Source organism: Aulonocara sp. 'chitande type north' Nkhata Bay, linkage group LG9 (genome assembly GCF_057382095.1).
Source record: "Aulonocara sp. 'chitande type north' Nkhata Bay isolate Kocher_YH1m ecotype deep benthic linkage group LG9, A_spYH_male_GT1.1, whole genome shotgun sequence".
NCBI classification, from domain to species: Eukaryota; Metazoa; Chordata; class Actinopteri; order Cichliformes; family Cichlidae; genus Aulonocara; species Aulonocara sp. 'chitande type north' Nkhata Bay.
The window spans coordinates 28,209,013-28,231,601 of record NC_141352.1 but is presented as its reverse complement, the minus strand read 5'-3'; the positions used below and the strand labels follow the sequence as shown (position 1 = coordinate 28,231,601).

Here is a 22,589-nt window from a genome sequence, read left to right as displayed (position 1 = left end):
CACCTACATTGAGCGACCCCATGTGGCATCCTGAAGCCAGGCTTAAATAAACTTTGGGGTCATTCTTGGCAAAATTGTGTTCACAGTATCATCCACTGCAGAGCATTGGGGGAAAAAATACAACTGTTGATGCAACACAAGTTGAGCTGGGCCAATTGAGACTACAATGAAAGCGAGAGAGGAGGAGCGGTCGTGTAGAGTGAGTATAAGCTGGAGAGAGGAAGGAGCGTACGAGAGTAGTGCGGCCAGAGGAGAGTACATGTAGATGCTTAATGAATTCAGTCACAGCAGCACACAATGGAATCTTTATCCATGGGGGATGAGGCAGGGGACTTGGCAGAGCCCCGGCGTATCTCAGCAAGGGTGAAAAATAGAAATCCCACTGTCCCCCTGTTGGCTCTCCCTCATGTCAGCTGCCTTGGTTACTGAATTGGCTGCCAGCGAGCCCCCGCCACTCCACTCTATCCCTCCTCCTCCTATTCCCCTCTCTCTTTCTCAGTCGTTCAGTTCAACTCTCCTTCACACTCATGTATTTTTCCCCTGTTTCTGTCACTGTACTTCGAGCTGTCCCTCTGCTTTTTCTTGTATTATTAACCCATCCTCCTGAGTCAACTTCCTGCCGCCGCAAGTGCACATTGCTGCTTCTCCTCGAAGTCCGTAAATGATGGCTGTAATACACACCCACTGCACAAAGACACACTCTGCACAAGCTCTTAAAATGCAAGGATTTGACTTACCTTGTTACAGGTTGTTCTGATAATTATGTTTTTATTAGACGATTTGGAAAAGAGAGGAATAAATTAAAATCCTTACCTTTTGGAGCTTCTCTGAACTTCTTTTCCTTCGCAGACACTGGGATTTACTGCAATTTTCTCACTTTCCCTCCCGACGTGTTGGTTTCTCTATCTCAGTCTTTCCACTGTGGGTTTTTTCTTGCAGAGAAAAGTCCAGCTGACCCCCTGCGCAGGGAAAACCAGGCAAGAGGGGATTTAAAAAAAAGAAAAGAAAAAGACCAGAGAGCAAGCGCTGGCAACTCCTGATGAACTCAGCTTCTACCTCGCTGCTCCTTCCAGCACTCGGGGTGAATGAAGTGTGAGACAAAGATATCTTCAGGTGAGGAGACAGACTCCCTTTCTCTCTCCTTCTTTCACTTTCCTCCTCCTGCACGCTCTCTCTCTGTGTCCTGTGCTCGCTCTACCTGCTCAGAGCGCTGTGGATGAGCTCACACACAGCTCTCCCTCTTGTGTCTGAGCGCTGTGCTGTTGCTCCATCTATTCCCCTCATTTCTCCCTCCCTCTCTCCCTTCATCCATCCCTGTACGGCTCATGAATGTTTAGACACGGCAATTGTAGCTGAAAGGCACTAAATTAACCCGCAGGACTCAAAATACACTCTTTCGCTCCACTCACTTTTCCCCACTTTATTCTTTTGTTCTCGCATTGGCTGCAACCCCTCTCACTGTGTATGTGACCCCCCTGAGCAGCACAATCAGTTCTTTTTAGGGGGAGTGATAGTCTATTAACTTTGTGGTCTTTTCTCTTTACTGGGTTTTATCAACAGACCGTCTGAAGCTTGGTTAAAGGATTGCGACTCGAACATCCCCAGCAGACTTCAGCCTGTTACATTAGAATGCAGCACACATGACTCCACATTATAAGAAAATTGGTTCATAAAATAATCATGAACAAAACAAGAAATATGTATGATGAATAAGTAAATATTTGCTTCTCCCTTGGCTGATTAATAATTAACTGTCCTTAAACAAGTCTAATTGGGCTTAATTGAAGGTATTGAGTCATTGGAAAACAGATAAAAATCAAACCGCTCATGTCCCCGCGGGCTCAGAAGCGTTTCCGATGAGTCAAATGAAAGCCGAGCTCGTCATATGCCTCCGAATCAAAGTCTGAAGAAGTCCCGGATTTAAAGTCTTACATCAATTTATGTCAAGTCACCGGAGATAAGTGCAGCTTCAATTCCTTAACCCCACTGACAATTCTGCTGCTGTACTTTGAATGGCATTGGCCCGTTCTGCATCATATTATACATCGCTTGAAAACACACCTCCTTTTAGATTCAGATACCAATGCCACAGCAATAACAGCAGCAGCTGCAGCAATTGTTGCCCTTTTTGTCATCTATAGGGACTTTTTAAATCTTTGTGTTGCACTTAGCTTTCCAGCAAATACACTTCCTAGCTTTCATTCCCACTAACAAACGAAGGTATTGTTAAAGGTGTTCTTAAAGCATCATGTGTACACGTGATCCTATACTTTAGATTTTTGCTGTTTGATTATTCTTTCTCTCTGCAACAGCAAAAACAGTATTACCATACTAGCTACGTATAACAAAAAAGGAGACCTGCTTATTTTTAGGTCTATATTTTTGTCTCTACTAGGGTGGCTTTGCACGAGTCCCAGCTTAAAACAATAATTTATTATCGTATTTATTGTCTACTAAGCCTTGGTGAAGTTCATCGGCTGATTAACTGCCTGAAGCCAGACCTTTTAGCTCCTTTCTATTTAAGCTGACCTTCCTCTCCACTTCTCCTTGGGAGCTTGGGAATGACCATATTAAGGATTTTCTCTTTGAGATTATATAGACACAAGTGTAAAAAAACAAACTCTAAAACTAGTCTCAGAAATTTATTCAGCTCGTATATGTAGAAGGTTGGCCAAGTTAAGCTTCCTTTGCCTTCAAGCCACTTTGCAACCCACCTGACCTTCACCTTCTTCTTTTCATACTCCACCTGACTTAATCAGCATCAGTGTTGTTGGTTTCTGATACATCATCTGGTCTTTGATACTCTTCCTGCCTCATGCAATGTTATGCTGGTTGTATTGCAATGGGTTTCAATTTAAGAAGCACGGGTGATGCAATGGTGCTGGTTTTGATTGTAACCATAAGCTAGATGACTGAAGAGGTCACTTGGACAAGTGATAAAATGTTTCTCCTACTGAAACCATTGCATCCAGATTAACAGAATTAACATTGTTTAATTGGATTATTGGTGTCAACATACTCCCTGCATCATGTGCTCCATGCTAGACCACAGAATAGAACCACACTGCCAAATCTACTATATATTCCTGCAGATGTATTGGCAAAATACATCTGAGACCTTATTCTTTGAAACTTGTAGTACGAGTATCCAACATGACAATGAACAATACCTATTGATTGCCTGTGGTAACTGGCAGTCCAGCCCACCCTCCTCCCTAAAGTGTTAAATGTTGTTTTTGGTAATACCGGGATAAATTTCTCACGCCCAACTCATCACAAATCAATGTTTACAAAAAATGAGCTCTTAGCATCACATTTAATCACTATGGGTGGATGTTTGAGAACAAAAAAACAAAACAAAACAAAACAAAATGCTTTTCAAAACTTACAGCAATTTTTTGGTGCCTAATGCCTAACCCTTACTGTGACAGTAAAAGGGAAGTGAAAACAGCAAGAAAAGTGTAAAACCCAAAACATGCAAATTACTTCAATGCCACCCCTCCAGCCTTTAAATGGACCAGTTTCTTGACATTTCTTTGGTTGTTGTGTCGAGGGACAGATGCCAGAGAACACCTTATGAGTTGTATCTATGAGATGTCAGCACCATCTGACAAAACATTTGCAGTGTTCCATGTCATGTTGGTCAACCAGATGGTAGCAGAAAATCCTCTAGGTCCTGTAACACCCTGTCATCAGTTTTTCTCTCATTGGGCTACTGTCACCATGAGTCTCGCCTGTTTCACAGATGCTTCCCTCAGTAGTCTGGTCATCAAAATTTCACTTTCAGGCCTTTAAACCTGACTTTTTCTCCCACAACAAGATTAATACAAGGAAGTTGACTTTGGTATTCTCTAGAGATAATCAACATTATTCACATTGTCTGGGAATTTTCACAATATTTAAGCTTACTGGTGTTCTGACACATAATTCTAGCAGGAGCAGATGAATTACATACACACTGCAGGGTTCTGCTGCAGCTCACGTGTTATATGCATTGCTTTCCACATGTTTTATGGATAACTTCCTGGAACCATTATCTGAAGATTATACCGCACATTGAAGTCATGGTAGTTTCAGCAGGTTTTGACTTGTAAATGTTGTTTCCTTAGGTTAAAAAGCAAATTTTTCCTTCAAAGTGTCCAATGTGGCATGTAATGCAATGCAAATACCTGAAACCAAACACTGCGAGTGCCTCACATCAGATTTGTTGTTGTTGGTATATCCAAACTGATGTATTGTCTGTGCACAACACATAGTATATAATGTTTAGACAAACAACATGGAAATCCTTTCCGTCTCTACCATCCATCCCACTTGATCTGAATAGGACATAAATCCTAGTTCGACTGATCAATTGCATGGCATCAAAAGCTATTATAACAAGCCATTACCACCAACGTGCAGATGTAACAAACAAAGTGAAAGTGCATGTTGGAGAATCAATGATGCCTCAAAAGAGAGAAACGACAAGCTGGAGACGGCTTGAAAACCAAAGTTAATTGTGAAAGCATTTTGAAAAAGCAGATATACCCCATGACAAAAAGTGTTTGATTTATTGAAGAAGAATTTATTTTTGTTCACTTCAGGGCAGCAGAATCTTATAAACTTATAATATCTAATTTTCTGTTCACACAGAAACCCATAGAAACTTTAGGTTTTGCTCTATTTTGGTCTCCACCACCTTTGAATATCTTAAAAGATCATAAAGCAAAGCAAAGCACGACGAGTACAGAAAGCAGCTGCAGTGACACTTTTCATTGTTTTTATCTCTCGGTTTCGCTCTCTTTGTGTGTTATAATTTCGATATTCTCCGCGACCAACTACACCTCGAGCAAAGTGACCCAAAGACCGGTCGTACTTCTACACTGGCTCCATCTGACTACAGACCTCACTCCAGGCAGGTGGACAGGCCCTGGAGTGGAGTGGACGGCGAGCCCACTGGCTTCACTGGACCATAAATTCCACTTAACTGTGTCTCCTGTTTCATGCTGTGTGGTTGTTAGATTTCACTCTTTTAAACCTGGAAAAGCTCAAATAAAGCAGCATTACTGAAACAAGTACTTGTTGCTTATGGAAGGACTAAAGTCTCGGCTCTGCTTAGTTCCCAAAATTATTATCATTATTATTATTATTATTAAAACCTGGCTTATATATAGACACATGAGCCATAGGCTATATTCTGACAAGCTTGAATGTCAATATTTGGTATTTTTCAAATTTACAAATGGTCACAAAAGTAAAATGTGAAAAGAATATTATAGATTTTCTCCTCATTTGAGGCATAATCAGCCTGGATAAAAAATTTAAGCAGGCCACAAAGCCAAAGTTATTCTACACTTCCAATTGGCAAATGTCAAGTATTTAAGCACACACAGCCTGCAAGCAAATTTGGAGGCAAATTTTATGCTATGCCCGACTTAATCATGGCTGTTGGTCTCTGATGCCCGCTCTGTTATGTGCTGGTGTCTGCACCTCTCCTCCTTCTCAGCAAAGCCATACTGAGACATTTACTGTGTTTTACTGCAGAAGCATTGACAAAAATAAAATATACGGCAGATTGAAATCAGACTGACATATATTCATCCTTCTGCCTCCTATTTTCTAATATTCTTTAAAGTGTTTGCTGAGTTTGATGGGGATGTTTTCTTTTTTTTAGTACGTGCATCAAACATTACAACTCTTCTGCTGAGCCTAAAGGCTGATTCTGAATGCTTAACTGTTTGGTATTGATCCAGTGGCTTATCTGACATACCTTTCTGACAGGTACTCAGTGTGATGCATTATCGAGGACAAGAGAGACTTAAGAAAAAAAATCCCACCATCTTTAATCCAATACAGTATGTGATAGTGCTGTTGTATCCTGAAGCCTTTATCAGCCTGAGTCATGTGTAAGATCGATAAAAAAAACAAGCTGCAAATCTACAGTCGATGTGTGCCTGACTCAGTTGCGATGCTCCTTTTTTTTTCTCTAATGAAGCCGAGCTCCTTAAAGAAAAAAAAATGTTTGTTAAAAAATGACAGCAGTTATCATCCAACCTTGGTGGATTTATTTCTCCACAGCTACAGTATTTTACATTCTGCTGTCCTCATGAGGGCCAAAGCGATAATGTTAGGAAGGCCAACTGCATCATAGCAAATTAGCACAAAGTACAGTTGCATGAGGATATTAATCAGCGGAACTGTAGAGACAATCACAAAATGGTACGTTTGGAAAGAAATGTGCTTCAGTCATAAGCGAATAAAGGTATATTTTTAGCAGATGTGGATAAAAAAGGAAAAAAAAAAAACAGCTCAGAGTACGATTATTAAATTGAGTATTTGGGATAAGAAAAGAGCTTGATTTGAAAAGCTTCCCTGATAGTCTTTGGAGAAAGTAGTTTTCGGGTCTGAATTGGCCCACACAAAGTGAAAGCATGTGATTGATTTCCCCGGTTTATCCCCGGGAGATGAGAAAGTTTGCATGTCTCGCTCCCTAAACCTATAAATCACATCGATCAGCCGGGATGACAAGGCCATGCCTACACATCCCCGGAGAGTGAGGTGGGAAAACAATTAGAGCAGCGTGGAAGACACAAAGACAGCGATGGAACAGAAATAAGACCTAGATAGATAGATAATAGATATATAGATGGATAAAGAATAAAGGCAATAGAAAAAAGGCAAAATGAAGATGATGCTGGTGCAAGCTGTCAAGAGTTTCAGAAACAGAACGTGTCAAAGAGAGGAGCCATTAAATATAGGGCAGAGCGGGTTATTTTCTATATCTTTCTCACACTGTTGCTGACATTTTTTCCTAACCCTGACCTGTGGAGTCTGTCTAACTTGTCTCAAAATACTGTAGTCTAGATATGAAATGGTAGGCAGAGACTTTCTGCAAAATAAGAAAGTGTGAAATAAGCATATTTTATATATACATACATATATATATATATATATATATGTATATATATATACATACATACATACATAAGTGTGTGTTTTACTTGATATTTATATAGAGTGATGTAAAAAGACAGTACACCTTTTGTGTGCATATAATTAAATAGGATTTATAATAATTTAATCTCAGATGAATAGTAACACGTGACATTTAACAGTGTTGTTTCATGCAAAATAATCCAAAAGTGGAAGCAAAGGGTGTAAAACTTAATACACCCCTACAGCTTCCATAGGACTGAAAAGTAGCAGCCAGGTGCTGCTAATCAAATGCACCTGATCATCAGCGAGAGTGCGCACCTCTTTAAAATCAGACGTTTTTGCAGTTTGTAGGTCTGGAGTATTCAGGTATGTGTCAACAAAATGCAAAACAACAAAACAGGACAGACAACAATGATTGTTGCTGCTCATCAAGATTATTCTTAAGTGAAAAATAATCAAGACAGTCGGCAACCTTCTTGGCAAATTTATCCCAAGGTCAGACTCTGCAATACTCAGGGAACCTGCAAAAACCCCACAACTCTACAAACCTCACTTGGCTTCTTAAAGTCCATGACAGTACAATAATACGAAAAAATAAAGATGGCTTGGTTGGAAGGCTTCCTAGGAGAAATGCTCTTCTCTTGAAAAGAACATAGCAACACAACTTAGGTTTGCAAAGCTGTACTTGAATAAACCACATGACTTCAATGATGATCTTTGTAACGATGAGACCAAGTTGGAGGTTCTGGCCACAGTTCGTATCAACATATAAGCACAAACACCTAATACCAGCTGTCAAGCACAGTGGTCAACGGGTGATGATTTGGGCTTGTTTTGGAGCTGAAAAAAAAAGACTCAAGGTGCTGCAGTGGCCCCATCAAAGTTCAAACATCAACCTGACTGAAAGAACCTTAGGAGAGCTGTGCATAAACAAGCGCCTTAATGAACTCAATAAACAAACCTCACTTAACTGAAGAAACATTGTGACAAGTAGTCGACTAGAATCCCTCCATAATGTGAGAGACTGAAAAAGTCATACAGAAAGTGATCACTGTAATTTATTGCTGCTAAAGGTGTTTCTACAAGCTAGTTTTTCACACTTCTGCATTTTAGCTACTGCATTTTTCTTAAGAAATAATGGCATGGTGTAATATGTCATGTGTTGTTGTTCATCTGAGGTTGCATTTAAGTAATTTTAGAACCTGAAGGACCAGATGACAGTTTTTATTATGTCCTGACACATAAAACCTGAGACTTGAAACAGAGCATACTTTATTTTTCACACGAGTGTTGAATGTTTCTTGTAACAAAATGTTATTTTTTTAGTTTTATCATTTCAGTACCTTAGTAAATAAGATCTGAAGATGCCTAATAGCCTCTGGTTTTCTGACGTCAAAGGCCCTCTCAGCTGAAGCATATGGCTGTCAACAAAATCCTATGAAAAGACACAAATCAATAACTCATGTATTCTTCTAGCAAATAAATGGACTGCATTTATCCAGTGCTTCTTTTACTCTTAGTGATAATCAGGTGTGGCACTATGTTAAAGACAGAGACATGAAAATAGTAGCCCCCCATTTTATTTGATGCTCAGAGACATTTTCTTTTAGTAAGGCCACTGTAATGTCAGTTTTACTGTGGTTTAAGTTTCACCAGCAGAGGGCGCTCAGTCCTGTACGCATCGGTAGCTGAACTGATTAATCAGACATTTTTCTGTCTTTACAGGTAAGCTGGGTGATTGATAATGTAAAACAGAGGTTCTAAACGTGACAGACAGCAGTGGTGATTAATGATAAATGTCTTGTTTGTGGTGAATGTTAAGCTAAAGAGCTAATTTCCAAGTTGGTCCAGTTGTTAGCCTGTGCCGATCCAAGTGTTAGACTGTACCTAAAGCTTGTGAGTCCATTGCAGGTGTATTTTTGGGTTAAAGCCACAAGATATATATTTTGCACAATAAGAGAAAATGTGAATTGCTTTATGTTTAGTTCATGAAAAGTGAATGCTGTAAAAATATGTTAAGAAAAATGTTTATTTGAAAGGGATAGAGTTGGATAAATACAGTTAATAAGACAGGTTCATAAATAGATTAAAACAGTAGTAAAAACAAGATAAAACTAATGAGAGTTCACTATGTTATTCATGTGTATAGTAAAATGTATTTTTGTGATTTAAGCAGTTTACAGAAGTGGTACATATGAATATGAAACTGTATAAGTTACTTGTATAAAGTAATGTCAGCTACACTAGAAGTAGTGTCAGTGGTGAAGAGGCAGCGTACGGCCCGCGCGCCGAAAGAACTGATTAATCAGACATTTTTCTGTCTTTACAGTTTTCTGTAAAAATAAATATGTTGCACGGGAGATGAGTTGGCCCATCATTTCAGTGGTGTAACACAGGCACTCATGTCGCTTTACATGTCACATTCACAAAGCTTCTGTATCACACACCAATACCTGGTAACAAACCTCCTGCCACTTTATGTTAGTCCAATGTGTATGTAATAGAGCTGTAGTGTCCAAAAAGAAATAAAAACCACCTCATTGAGCTGCCAAATATCAAATGCATCATCTTCTCCTCTTGGAATTGCTCCCAGCAGTGTTCTGAATATTATGGAAACTTTTCAGGACATTGTATTTGTGACTTGGAAAGTCCCAAATCTACATGACACTCTTGTTATATAATGACAGTTACTGACAATAAGAAAAATATGTAAGATAACACCAACCATGTGCTACAGTTTCTCTGTAAGCTTGACTTTCAGCTCATGCAGCACTCCACCACGTGTGTGCACGTTCATTGTAGTCATCTGCCACACCCACTTCACCTGCTGCCTTATACAGCAAACAGTTCTCACCAGCCTGGTTTTTGCCTTTGCATTGTTTGTTCCAGCAGTTTCAGTTTTACTTTATCATTTCATTTTTCCTGCTTGCAAGCTTTTGTTTTGGCGTTCTACAGTAAAAGGCCCTGTGCCTGTCCTCACTATTTTTCTCATATAACCTCATTTAACCCTCTAACCTTGCAAAAGGTTGTATCACTGTTTGAAACTCAATATTAAACTATTTGGAAAAAGTTGCCGATCATGGTGAACTCACTGGTGAGGCTTTCTATTACTAACTACTATAAATTGTTCTTCACTTTAGTAGAGCTGCAGGGGACGAGTTCAATATCGATGGCACTGATTCTTTGTTAAAAGGTTCATTTTTACTCACTAATTTAAAAAGATGTATTTGAAAAAAAAAAACTCTCAAGTGTCTTATTCACAGAGCCCAAGGTTATTTATTTGGTTGTTACAGTTGTACAGAAGCTACTCACTGAATTAGAATTTTTACCGTTTATCTTACGTTTTCTAGAGTTATTTCCCTTCAGCTTGTGCATGAAACCACAGTTTGAGATTGTTATTTCCTGTGGATTTAATGCCCTTAGTGTTTCCCTAAATGTATCTTCCATAGGATTTGTGCCTTGTTCCTTGAGTGTTTCCTTGTCTCCATTCTTAGTATGTGTCTTTTTGATTGTTTGCAGTTTTACTTTGAAGGTTCGTTTTCTTTCGTGTCCTGTGTGAGAGGGTTCCCTCTTCAGGCTTCACAAACTTTCTCTGAATAAAACAATGCAAGAAGTTCTCAGCTCAGCTCATACATTTTCATAACATTGCATGCTCTATTTATTTTAAGATCTTACAATGCAACAAGGTCAGAAGCAACCGAAAGCCTTTATTAGAGCAGAGATTTTGTAGTGGTCAAAGAGTATCAATTAGAATCTGAAGATTCACTGTAGTGTGTGTCTTGTATTCATGCCGGACTACTACAGTCAAAAGAAAATTGTTGTTTTCCTCTCCAGTAATTTAAAATTGTATGTTTATAAAAAATTTTTAAATGTCATCCAATCAGTCTTCATTCAACCTGGAATGATTTTCACCACATCATCAGTCAAAGCTCACTTGCCTGACATCAGCTAATTTCAACTGGCACCAAGAAACATCACCACATAACTCCTGCCGTGACAAACGTACACTAAGATTTTAAACTGTCACAAATTAATTTTAAAGCTTTCAATGAGCTTATCCCATAAATAAATAACTTATAAATCCTTTGTGCCTGGGTGTTTAATTAGATTGGTGAAGGGGGCTCTGCTGATTATTCCAAGGTCTCAGCTCGCAAACAAAAGTGATCTGGCTTTTGTCGTCAGAGCTACTGTTGAAGTTCTGTATACATAAAGCTATTTTGATTTATTGCATTTTATATTATGGCTCAGAGAGCATAGGCAAAACTCACATACTGAAAAGGGAAGGTATTGCTGTCAACAGATATGATACTAATTAAGTCTGGCACAGTGTGAGCAGAAGGATCTGGGGTGGAGGTATATTCCAAAGCAGCTTGCAGATGAGCAACAACTGAAAACTAAAAACTCTAAATCAACATTTCTTTGATTGGCTTGAATATTGTGAAGTTTGCTGCTCCTACCACAACTTGTGTGCTGTGGCACCCGTCACCAGTAGCTGCAGATGCACTCCACTGTAGAGATTTATGTTGACTGTCGCCATAAAATCCAGTATTTTGACACAACACTGCATCGGGCATCATCAATCCAGACAGAAAACATGCTGAGCAACATAAAGCTGTTCGTTCAAATTCTCACATCTTCTGTGAGTTAATGCAGATGTGCAGAGATCAGGCTGGTATTAAATGACATCATACATCTCCCTGCTGGTTTGCCCGCTGTGCAGGGACATTGCAGTTTCCCTGAAAGTCACATGGAGGAAGCACTGAGGATGTGCCAGATGCCCCTAGGGTGTCGTGGTTGATGACCAAATCTCCGGGATTGACAGGTGGTTAAAGTTTCTGTGAAGCATCAGTGAGCGATAATGATTGAACATGATTGGTTAAAATCCATCCTCTGTTTCTGGACCACTGGCTAATCTCATATAAGAATGATTTGGGAATGACGATAGCTTCCTAATTGTCAGCTGTAGTTCTTTCCTCGTGACAGTTGCATGTTTGGGGACTGGCTGGCGTTTTGACGGCGGCTTTTTGGGCCAGCTGCCATTTTCTCTGTGATGGACATGTGCAGTGGCTGCCGGTCCTGGCTGTCTGATTCTTGATTCAGCTCCTTGTTACTGTTAGAAGCCTCTGTGCAGAACCTGTCAAATCAAGCTCTTGTTCACTGAGTGTTGAAGCTTTGAAAAATACACAACAAAAAGTTTCAAGGTACATATTAATGAAAACAGAAAAACATCCAGTGTTTTCACAGTTTATTTTATTTTATTTTTTTTATTTTTTTATTTTTTTGCCTGTCCCGTTTGGCTCTTTTGCCATCAGAATTTTTGTCTAAAGGCAAAGAAAGATGCCCAACGGATTTACTTTACCAAATTGACCATCCCAGCCTTGCCGTAATGGTCCATTTGATTCACCTTTTATTGTTCATTTTATTTTCACTTATTGAATACGGGACAGACTTGACTGGGGGAAAGAAGGGGAGAAAGAAAGAAGGAAAGAGAAACAGCTGAGAAGAGGGACGGGGGAGAAGGGCAAAAGACAAAAACCAACAGAATGAGCAGAAAAAAAAAAGAAGAAAAAAAAATGCATATATCAATCACCTGGGTCACCTGCTGAGAAAGAAAAAAGAAAACAAGCAGAAGAGAACAAGAGTAATAGAATAAACAACATCACAATGATATATGGGAATATGACAGTAAATACTAAATATTAAACATTATTGTGCAGCACATAAGATCAACAGAACACAGTGTGCTTTGAGGTAGGAGCCAAAAAGGGTGTAGTTTGTGGGTGTGATCACCCGTGTGTACACCTGTGAGCATGGACGCGCTTGTTTTTTTTTTTTTTTTTTATAAGGTTCCTTCATGTAATGATCTGCTAGAGGGTGTGGGGGGGCCACAGCCCCGTCCTCCAGGGTATGAAGCAGGTATGGAGGAGATCAAAACTCCAGACATCCAGAGGCCCCCAGAACACAAGAGACCAAGGAAGACCAACAGAGGGGCAGCCGCGCCACTGTCCCAGAAAGAGCTGAGGAGAGTCCCAGATGAGGGCTCACTCAGCAGCCGCGGAGCAGAAGCCAGGGGGAGTTGCAGTGACACGCCCGTGAGCTCCGCCGGCAGCCAGCCGTGCCTGAGTGACCGAGCCCCAGGCCGAGAGGCCGGGGGCACCCCACCTCCGAAGTGGCCCGAGCGAGCCCCAGGCCCTAGGCCCCGATAAGCGGCCGCCAAGGAGTCAGCCGGTGTGTACCTGGACGCCCATCCCCGGACACAAAGAACCACCAACCACCAAGTGACCCCTCCCTGGGGCCAGCTCCCCCGCCTACCCCAGTAGGCACCCCCATACTCCGCGACCCGCCAGGGAAAGGGGGCCCAGGCCCATCCAGACCGGGGCCCAGCGCAGCAGCGCCTCCCGGCCCCACAGAGCCCGGGACAGTCCACCCAACCCCACCACAGAGAAAACTGCACCCACCCCACCATCCACTCTTCTTCCAGACTACATAAGACAATAAACACCCAGGCTGAGATCTTCTTCCACCTCTCCTGTATCTCCCCCTCCTGCAGAGAGAGCCCCTGAGGAGAGGAAAGCTCCTGCAAGATGTGACAATCTTCCCCACCAGTTGAAGAGCCCCCCAGGTGGCTCGATGCACCGGCGGCACCCTGCTCCAGGGCTGGGCCCCCATGCACCCACCCGCCCACAACCCCGGCAACACACCAACCAGGACCCAAGCCCCCAAGGCCCGGCCCGGGCCCCAGCCCAGAGACGGAGCGCCCCCAGAACCTCACGCCCATCCCGGACCCACCCAGGGGCAGCCAGGCTACCAGGTCAGTAACCCACGTCCGTCAGCACAGACCCTCCCCTAGCCCCGCTGCACGCAGCCGCGAGGAAACAGTCACCTGAGAGCCAACAGAGCCCCTAACCGGACGTGACCGCTACCCCGGGTTGAGCCCCCCAAGGAAGATGCCTCCGGGGAACCCCCCGACACCCTAAGCCTGTCCCTACCCCCACACCAATCACAACAGTGAAGGCGGGACCAAACTATGACCCCCCACCCCCACTAGGTGATGGAGCTGATCAAAGGAGCCCAGAGCAATTGATCTGATGTGGTGGCAGAAGCTGTATCAAGACTAATGTAATCTAATAGATAATTTCTATATTGGTTAGAATTAAGGTTATTTTTATTTTTCCAGTTCATGAGGACTGTTTTCTTGGCTATGCATAGGGCAGTGAAAACCATATGGGCGATATTCTTTTCTGAAGTGACATTATCTAAGCTGCCCAACAAACACACTAAGGGGGAAGTTGGAATGTTACATTTCAGACACTTCGATAAGTCTTCACATGAAGAGGAGGTAGACTTCCACCGTAACCTCCGTGCGGATCTGTGATATTTTGCTCGGCTAAAAGTTATCAAGGCTGACGAAAGCTTGGTTTTGCATTTGCTGGATATTGATCTGAAAACTCTTTTCTTGCTGCGTCACAACTGACTTTTTAGCTAACGTAAGCTAAAGTGGCAGTGTCTGTTTTTGTTTTTGACGCTATTCAGCGGAAGACCTCGGTGCGAACTGTGAGGAGGCGCTATCTAACCTCTGAAGTGGCTGCAAATTTTACCAGGGTTTTAGTCAAATGCCCCCCTGTGATTTTACCTGCACCCTGCGATTTGATTTTTAGTTATTTTAACAGCAAACTGAAGAAAAGCCTTGACTCCGTTGCTCCACTCACCACCAAAAAGATTAACGTAAAACACGTATCACCCTGGAGAAACGAAGAAGTCAAAAAACTCAAAAGAAATTGCAGGGCAGCAGAAAGGAGATGGAGGAAAAATAAAAATAATATCAACCATCAAATATTTTCCGAGCAACTTAAAATGTACAATAATACATTAAGGAACTCAAGAAATTCATACTTCGCCAAAATAATCAGTAATAACAAAAATAATCCCAAGGTCCTCTTTTCCACCATAGATCATTTATTTAACCCTGATTTTAAAAGCTCCAAAAGAACCCCCACAGACTCACTCTGTGAGCAGTTTGCAGACCACTTCAGGGGAAAGATCAACGCCATCAGATCTGATATTTTATCTAATCGCGATATGATTGTAAACACATCTGAGGGCTCGATTGTACCTGAGGAGACACTGGACAGCTTTGCCCTGGTTAATGCTGAGAATCTTCAGAAGGTTTTCTCCACAGTGAGACCCACCACATGTCCTTTAGATCCAATCCCTTCTTCACTCTTTAAAACACTTTATGGATTTTTTGAGGCTGAGCTTTTATACATGATGAATTGCTCTCTTCAGTTGGGTGTCTTCCCTGCTGCCTTTAAAACGGCGGTGGTGAGGCCCCTTCTGAAGAAGAGCAATTTGGATTGTAATGATTTTAATAACTACAGACCTGTATCCAGCTTACCATTTTTAAGTAAAGTCTTAGAAAAACTTGTTTTTACTCAGATTACTGATTTTCTCAATGATAGACAGATCCTGGAGATATTCCAGTCTGGATTTAGGGTGAACCACAGCACAGAGACGGCTCTCCTAAAGGTTTTAAATGATCTTAGATGTAACTGGGACTCCCAAAAGCTCTCAGTCCTGGTGCTACTGGATCTAAGCGCAGCCTTTGATACAGTAGACCACGCTATTCTTTTAAACAGACTGAAACACATGGTGGGCCTCTCTGGTGCTGTACACAACTGGTTCACTTCCTATCTCTCTGACAGATCTTTTATGGTGAGTATGGATACATGCTCCTCTAAGATCCATAGAATGACATGTGGTGTGCCTCAAGGGTCGGTTCTAGGCCCTGTACTTTTTAATTTGTATATGTTGCCTCTCGGCAGTGTCATCAGGAGGCATGGAGTGAACTTCCACAGTTACGCTGATGACACGCAGCTGTACATCTCCGTGTCTCCTGATGACACCAGACCAATGGATGCCCTTTTTAACTGTATCTTGGATATAAGATCTTGGATGGCAGAAAACTTTTTACAGCTTAACCAGGACAAGACTGAAGTTTTAATCGTCGGTCCTGAGGCTCAGAGAGAGAAACTCTTGTCTAAATTAGAGGCATTTTCACTATGTCCTTCGCTACAAGTGAAAAACCTGGGTGTTATTTTTGACTCTGAGCTTGGTTTTATCCCACATGTTAAACATGTAACCAAAATTGGATTTTATCATCTAAAAAATATAGCCAGAGTCCGCCCTATTCTCTCTCGGGCCAACACGGAGATGCTGATGCATGCTTTCATTACCAGTCGCATTGATTACTGTAATGCCCTGCTCTCTGGTCTTCCTAAGAAGAATATTTCAACTTTACAACTCTTGCAAAACTCGGCAGCTCGTGTGCTGACGAAGACCAGAGGGCGGGCCCACATTACACCGGTTTTAGAATTGCTGCACTGGCTCCCCGTGTGTTTCAGGATCGATTTTAAAGTTCTTTTATTGGTTTTTAAATGTCTTAATGGTCTTGGGTGTCATGGTCCGGGTGTGTGCCAGTGTGTCTCCCTCCGAGCCGGCGTCTCCACCCCTGGGAGGGGCCTCAGTGTTTTTGCTGATCGTTGACATCTGTGGGTAATTAGCCGGGGGACTCATAAGGCCAGCGTTCTCAATCTCTCTTCGCCAGATTCTCTGCTAAACATCAGTCAGTGCAGGCCACCACCATAATTTCCTTACGTGTTTTTTTGTGAATCACTTTTGCTTCACTGTATGTTTGTTTTTTGTGCGCCTCCCTTTTTTCAGCTACACCTAACTGTTAAACCTCTGGCGAAGAGCTTCTACTTGGATGCTGGACCTTCTGGCAGTCCCTCAGGCTACCACCAAAACTACCTACCTGCCTCTCTGCCTCCACGCCAGGAGTTTTTGGATTTACACACCCGGATTACTCCCCCTCTATGTTATCTCCGACCTCCGTTGGCAAGTACACAGTACGAAGGAGGATTTTGAGCCAAACAACATATTCATATGCCTCCTTATTTATGTTTTGAACATTTGCATTCTGTTACAGTGACCCCGACCTTTCCCTGGACCTTTTGTGACTTGCTTTCCAGTCCAATCCCCGGACCCGGACCAGATCATTATTTAGTTAACGTCTACGCTCACCTTTTGTTTATGAATATTTTGTGTGCACATTAAACATTATTCTTAAACTATATTTACGAGCTGTTCGGCGTCTTGCGTTTGAGTCCTGTCACTTGTCTGAAACGGTCCCGGCCGTAACAGTAGAATCTGGCCAGCAGTTATGGACTCAGCAGACGCGGAACGGTCAGCCATTCAGAGGCAGGGGGCGATATTAGGAAGTCATGAACAATCTATTCAGTTCCTGTTAGCCCAGCAGCAGACTCTTAGAGATGGTCAAAGTAAAATACTGGAGACCCTCCAGGCTCTACAAACTGATATTTCTACTGCTGCTGGTTCCGCCTCGGGCCCCGCGGGCCAAGACTCCGGTACACCAGCTCCTCTGCCTCAACCTGTTGCCGTTGCATCTCCACCTACATCAGCTTTCCGTGATGCTACGTCCCCGGAGCCCGAACCATTCTCAGGGGATCCAGGGAGTTGTAGCGGGTTTTTGCTTCAGGTTGACCTTGTTTTCGGTCGTTCTCCGCGCACATTTGTTGCGGATTCTAATAAGATATCTTATTTGGTGGGTAAACTGCGTAATCGTGCACTTAAATGGGCGGAGGCGTATCTATCGAAGAATCCTTTGTTAACCTGTTCTTATGAGGTGTTTTTGGGGGAATTCCAGAAAACGTTTGCGCACCCCATTTCTGAGGGTAGTTCTGCGCAGAGGCTGCTGGATCTTCGCCAGGGCCGTCAGAGGGTTGCTGATTTTTTGATTGATTTTCGTACTGCTGCCGCCGAAACCGGTTGGCCTGACGACGCTCTGCGTGGGGTGTTTTTCCGGGCATTGAACGAGGGTATGAAAGACCAGCTTGCCTCCCGTGATGAGCCAAAATCTTTTGAGGAACTGGCGTCCCTCTCCCTTCGCATTGACAACAGGTTGCGTGACAGGGAGAGGGACAGGAACTACAAATCCCAGCGCCGTTTACCGCGCTCGTTTCCGGGTACGTCACCGTCGCCGCCTCCGACTGTGGACTCGCATGAGTTTGTCGCCTCGGCTTACGTCACTGATCCCGAGCCGGAGCCTATGCAGATTGGCCGGTCACGGTTGACACCGGAGGAGAGGGAGCGGCGGCGTCGGGCTCATGCCTGTTTTTACTGTGGCTCGCTGGAACACTTGATTGCTGCATGCCCGAAGGAGGGAAAAGGTGTCGCCCGCCGGTAGAATCGGGGATACGGGTGGGCGGTTCGAATTCTGGTCAGAAACCCCGTTTACAACTCCCTGTCACCTTGGAGATGCTACAGAGTACTCATTCGTGCACAGCCTTATTAGATTCTGGTTCTGAACAAAATTTAATCAGTCTCGATCTCGCTGAACGATTAGGCGTTCCGCTCGTGCGCCTTGAGCCGCCCATTCCAGTTAGAGCGATTAATAACCAGGTTTTCACTAGAATTTCTTTTCGCACTGGTCCAGTGTCACTGTGCACTTCGGGGAATCATAGGGAAAAACTCACCTTTTTTGTCCTCGATTCACCTGATACTCCGCTCACTTTGGGTTATCCCTGGCTGTGCTTACACAATCCGCACTTGGATTGGGAGGGGCAAAGGGTTGTCAGCTGGAGCCCTTTTTGCCACTCCAATTGTCTGACTTCCGCCCGTTTTCCCGGCCCGGGGGAGGCTACGGGGACTGACGAATATGTCCCCGATCTCTCAGGGGTGCCGCCTGAGTATCATGATTTGCGGGAGGTATTCAGTAAGATCAAAGCGCAGTCCCTACCGCCCCATCGCCCTTATGACTGTGCGATTGATTTGCTCCCCGGAGCGTCCCTGCCCAAGAGCCGGTTATATAGTATCTCTAGGCCTGAACGTGCTGCGATGGAGGAGTATATTAGGGATTCATTAGCGGCTGGGTTAATCCGTCCGTCTTCGTCCCCCGTGGCGGCGGGGTTTTTTTTTGTAGACAAGAAGGATGGGTCTCTTCGGCCGTGTATTGATTTCAGGGGCTTGAATGACGTCACTGTTAAAAATAAGTATCCCTTGCCACTCATTAGCTCCGCTGTTGAATCGCTACAGGGTGCCACGGTGTTCACTAAGTTAGATCTTCGCAATGCTTATCATTTGGTGCGAGTCCGTCAGGGAGACGAGTGGAAGACTGCGTTTAACACCCCCCTGGGTCATTTCGAGTATCTCGTTATGCCTTTCGGTTTAACGAACGCTCCAGCGGTGTTTCAGGCCCTAATAAATGACGTCCTGCGGGATTTCCTCGACCGTTTTGTGTTCGTCTATTTAGATGACATTCTTATTTTTTCTAAGTCTTTGGCTGAGCATCATTCACATGTCCGTGCTGTCCTTCAACGCCTCTTGGAAAACAGACTGTATGCCAAGGCTGAGAAATGTGAGTTTCATTTGACATCGGTCTCTTTCCTGGGATACATCTTGGCAGGGGGGCAGGTGAAGACGGATCCGGCTAAGGTGAAGGCGGTCACTGACTGGCCTGTGCCTTCTACTCGCAAGCAACTCCAGGGGTTTTTGGGATTTGCGAATTTCTATCGTCGGTTTATCAGGAACTACAGTCTAGTGGCGGCTCCGCTTACACGCCTTACCTCTACGAAGCTTCCGTTCGGCTGGTCCGCCGAAGCTGACAGCGCATTCACGGAGCTGAAACATCTGTTTTCTACTGCGCCCATCCTCGCTCGACCCGATCCGTCTAAGGCTTTTATTGTGGAGGTGGATGCTTCTGATGTGGGGGTGGGGGCTGTGCTTTCACAACGTGCCGGCCCCTCCTCTAAGCTGCGGCCGTGCGCCTTTTTCTCTCGGCGGCTTTCACCAGCGGAACGGAACTATGATGTGGGGGACCGGGAGCTGCTTGCCGTTAAGTTGGCGTTGGAGGAGTGGCGTCATCATCTGGAAGGCGCGGCGCTACCGTTCCTGGTGTGGACGGATCATAAGAACTTGACGTACCTACGCGGTGCGAAGAGGTTGAATGCACGTCAAGCTCGTTGGTCGCTGTTTTTCGCACGTTTTAACTTTTCCATTTCTTATCGCCCGGGTTCCAGAAACACCAAACCGGATGCCCTCTCTCGGCAGTTTGACTCTGACACGGGTCCGGCGGAGTTTTCCACCATTCTTCCGGCCGGCTGTACGGTGGGAGCTATTACCTGGGAGGTGGAGGACGCCATCGACCGGGGCCTCCGGACGGAACCGGATCCGGGCACGGGACCGCCTAACCGGCGTTTTGTTCCCGCGGCTGCTCGCTCCAAGGTACTGGAATGGGTGCACGCTTCGAGGTTTGCGTGTCACCCGGGCAGGGGCAGGACGACTTCTATGGTTGAGAGACATTTTTGGTGGGCCACTCTGGATAAAGATGTTCGGGAGTATGTGGCTGCGTGCCCTGTGTGTGCCAGGTGTAAGTCGCGTACTCACCGTCCTGCTGGGCTGTTGCAGCCGTTGTCTACGCCTCATCGCCCTTGGTCCCACATCGCCCTGGATTTTGTTACGGGACTCCCGGTTTCGGCTGGGAAGACCACTATTCTCTCGGTCGTGGATCGGTTTTCTAAGGCTGCTCATTTCGTCGCTTTGGAGAAGTTGCCCACTGCGGCTGAGACGTCTACGTTGTTGTTGGACCATGTTTTTCGGCTTCATGGCATTCCTGTGGAAATTTAGTCCCAAATTTAGTCCCAGGTTTGGGGTTCTTTTTGCGCTGCTTTGGGGGCCAGGCCTTGTCTGAGCTCTGGTTACCATCCTCAGACGAACGGCCAGACGGAACGTTTAAATCAGGAGCTGGAGGCCGCGCTCCGCTGTGTGACCTGTCATAACCCTGCGACTTGGGCCTCGTATCTGCCGTGGGTGGAATATGCCCACAACTCCTTGGTTTCGTCTGCTACTGGGTTGTCACCGTTTGAGGCCTCTTTGGGTTATCAGCCGCCCCTGTTTCCGGTGGAGGAGGCTGATCTTGCTGTCCCCTCGGTCCAGCATCATCTACAGCGCTGCCGTCGGGTCTGGTCTCGTACGCGGGAGGCGCTGTTGCGAGCTGTGGCTCGCCAACGTAGCTGTGCCGACCGTCGCCGGTCTCCTGCGCCTGTTTACTCACCTGGACAGAAGGTGTGGCTCGCTGCGAAAGACATCCCTCTCAGGGCATCCTCCCGCAAGTTGTCTCCTCGTTACATCGGCCCCTATTCTGTGGACAGGGTCCTCAGCCCTTCGGCTGTCAAGCTCCGTTTGCCTGCTTCCTTGAGGGTTCACCCGGTCTTTCACGTTTCTCAGGTGAAGCCGGTGGTGTCTAGTCATCTGTGCCCGCCTCCGGTGCCCCCGCCTCCCGCCCGGCTCATTGACGGGCATCCTGCGTTTTCTGTCCGGCGCATTCTGGATGTGCGGCGGCGGGGTAGGGGGCTGCAGTTTTGGTGGACTGGGAGGGTTATGGGCCGGAGGAGCGTTCTTGGGTTCCTCGTTCTTTGATGCTTGACTCTGTGATGGTTTCTGATTTTCTTAGGTCACGTCGTGGGGCGGGTGCTGGTCGGCCGCCGGGTGGCGTCCCTTGAGGGGGGGGTACTGTCATGGTCCGGGTGTGTGCCAGTGTGTCTTCCTCCGAGCCGGCGTCTCCACCCCTGGGAGGGGCCTCAGTGTTTTTGCTGATCGTTGACATCTGTGGGTAATTAGCCGGGGGACTCATAAGGCCAGCGTTCTCAATCTCTCTTCGCCAGATTCTCTGCTAAACATCAGTCAGTGCAGGCCACCACCATAATTTCCTTACGTGTTTTTTTGTGAATCACTTTTGCTTCACTGTATGTTTGTTTTTTGTGCGCCTCCCTTTTTTCAGCTACACCTAACTGTTAAACCTCTGGCGAAGAGCTTCTACTTGGATGCTGGACCTTCTGGCAGTCCCTCAGGCTACCACCAAAACTACCTACCTGCCTCTCTGCCTCCACGCCAGGAGTTTTTGGATTTACACACCCGGATTACTCCCCCTCTATGTTATCTCCGACCTCCGTTGGCAAGTACACAGTACGAAGGAGGATTTTGAGCCAAACAACATATTCATATGCCTCCTTATTTATGTTTTGAACATTTGCATTCTGTTACAGTGACCCCGACCTTTCCCTGGACCTTTTGTGACTTGCTTTCCAGTCCAATCCCCGGACCCGGACCAGATCATTATTTAGTTAACGTCTACGCTCACCTTTTGTTTATGAATATTTTGTGTGCACATTAAACATTATTCTTAAACTATATTTACGAGCTGTTCGGCGTCTTGCGTTTGAGTCCTGTCACTTGTCTGAAACGGTCCCGGCCGTAACATTGGGCCTTCTTATCTCTCAGATCTGCTTTTACCATACGAACCCTCGCGGACCCTGAGGTCCTCTGGTACTGGCCTTTTGATTGTCCCTAAAGTCAGGACACATACTCACGGAGAGGCAGCTTTTCAGTGGTATGGTCCTCGTCTGTGGAACAGCCTGCCGGAGGAGCTCAGGGCCGCAGAGAACGTACATGTTTTTAAGAACAGGCTCAAGACCCACCTTTTTAATTTAGCTTTTACTTAGCGTTTATTTATTTTTTATGCTTATTTATTCTATCCTGTTATTCTATTATTAATTTAGAATTTTTTGATTTTATTCTTATTCATTTTTTAATCTTTT

General features: G+C 44.6%; 1 protein-coding gene across 1 annotated transcript in view; it reads right to left on the bottom strand.

The window, feature by feature from the left end:
• Nucleotides 1-1,187, bottom strand: part of LOC147322275 (cadherin-20-like) — a 99,299-nt gene extending 98,112 nt beyond the window's left edge. Inside the window, exon 1 of the mRNA XM_086306756.1 lies at nucleotides 814-1,187. The gene's annotated coding sequence lies outside the window, so the exon portion shown is untranslated. The remainder of the gene's footprint in view (nucleotides 1-813) is intronic.
• Nucleotides 1,188-22,589: the final 21,402 nt, after the last annotated feature.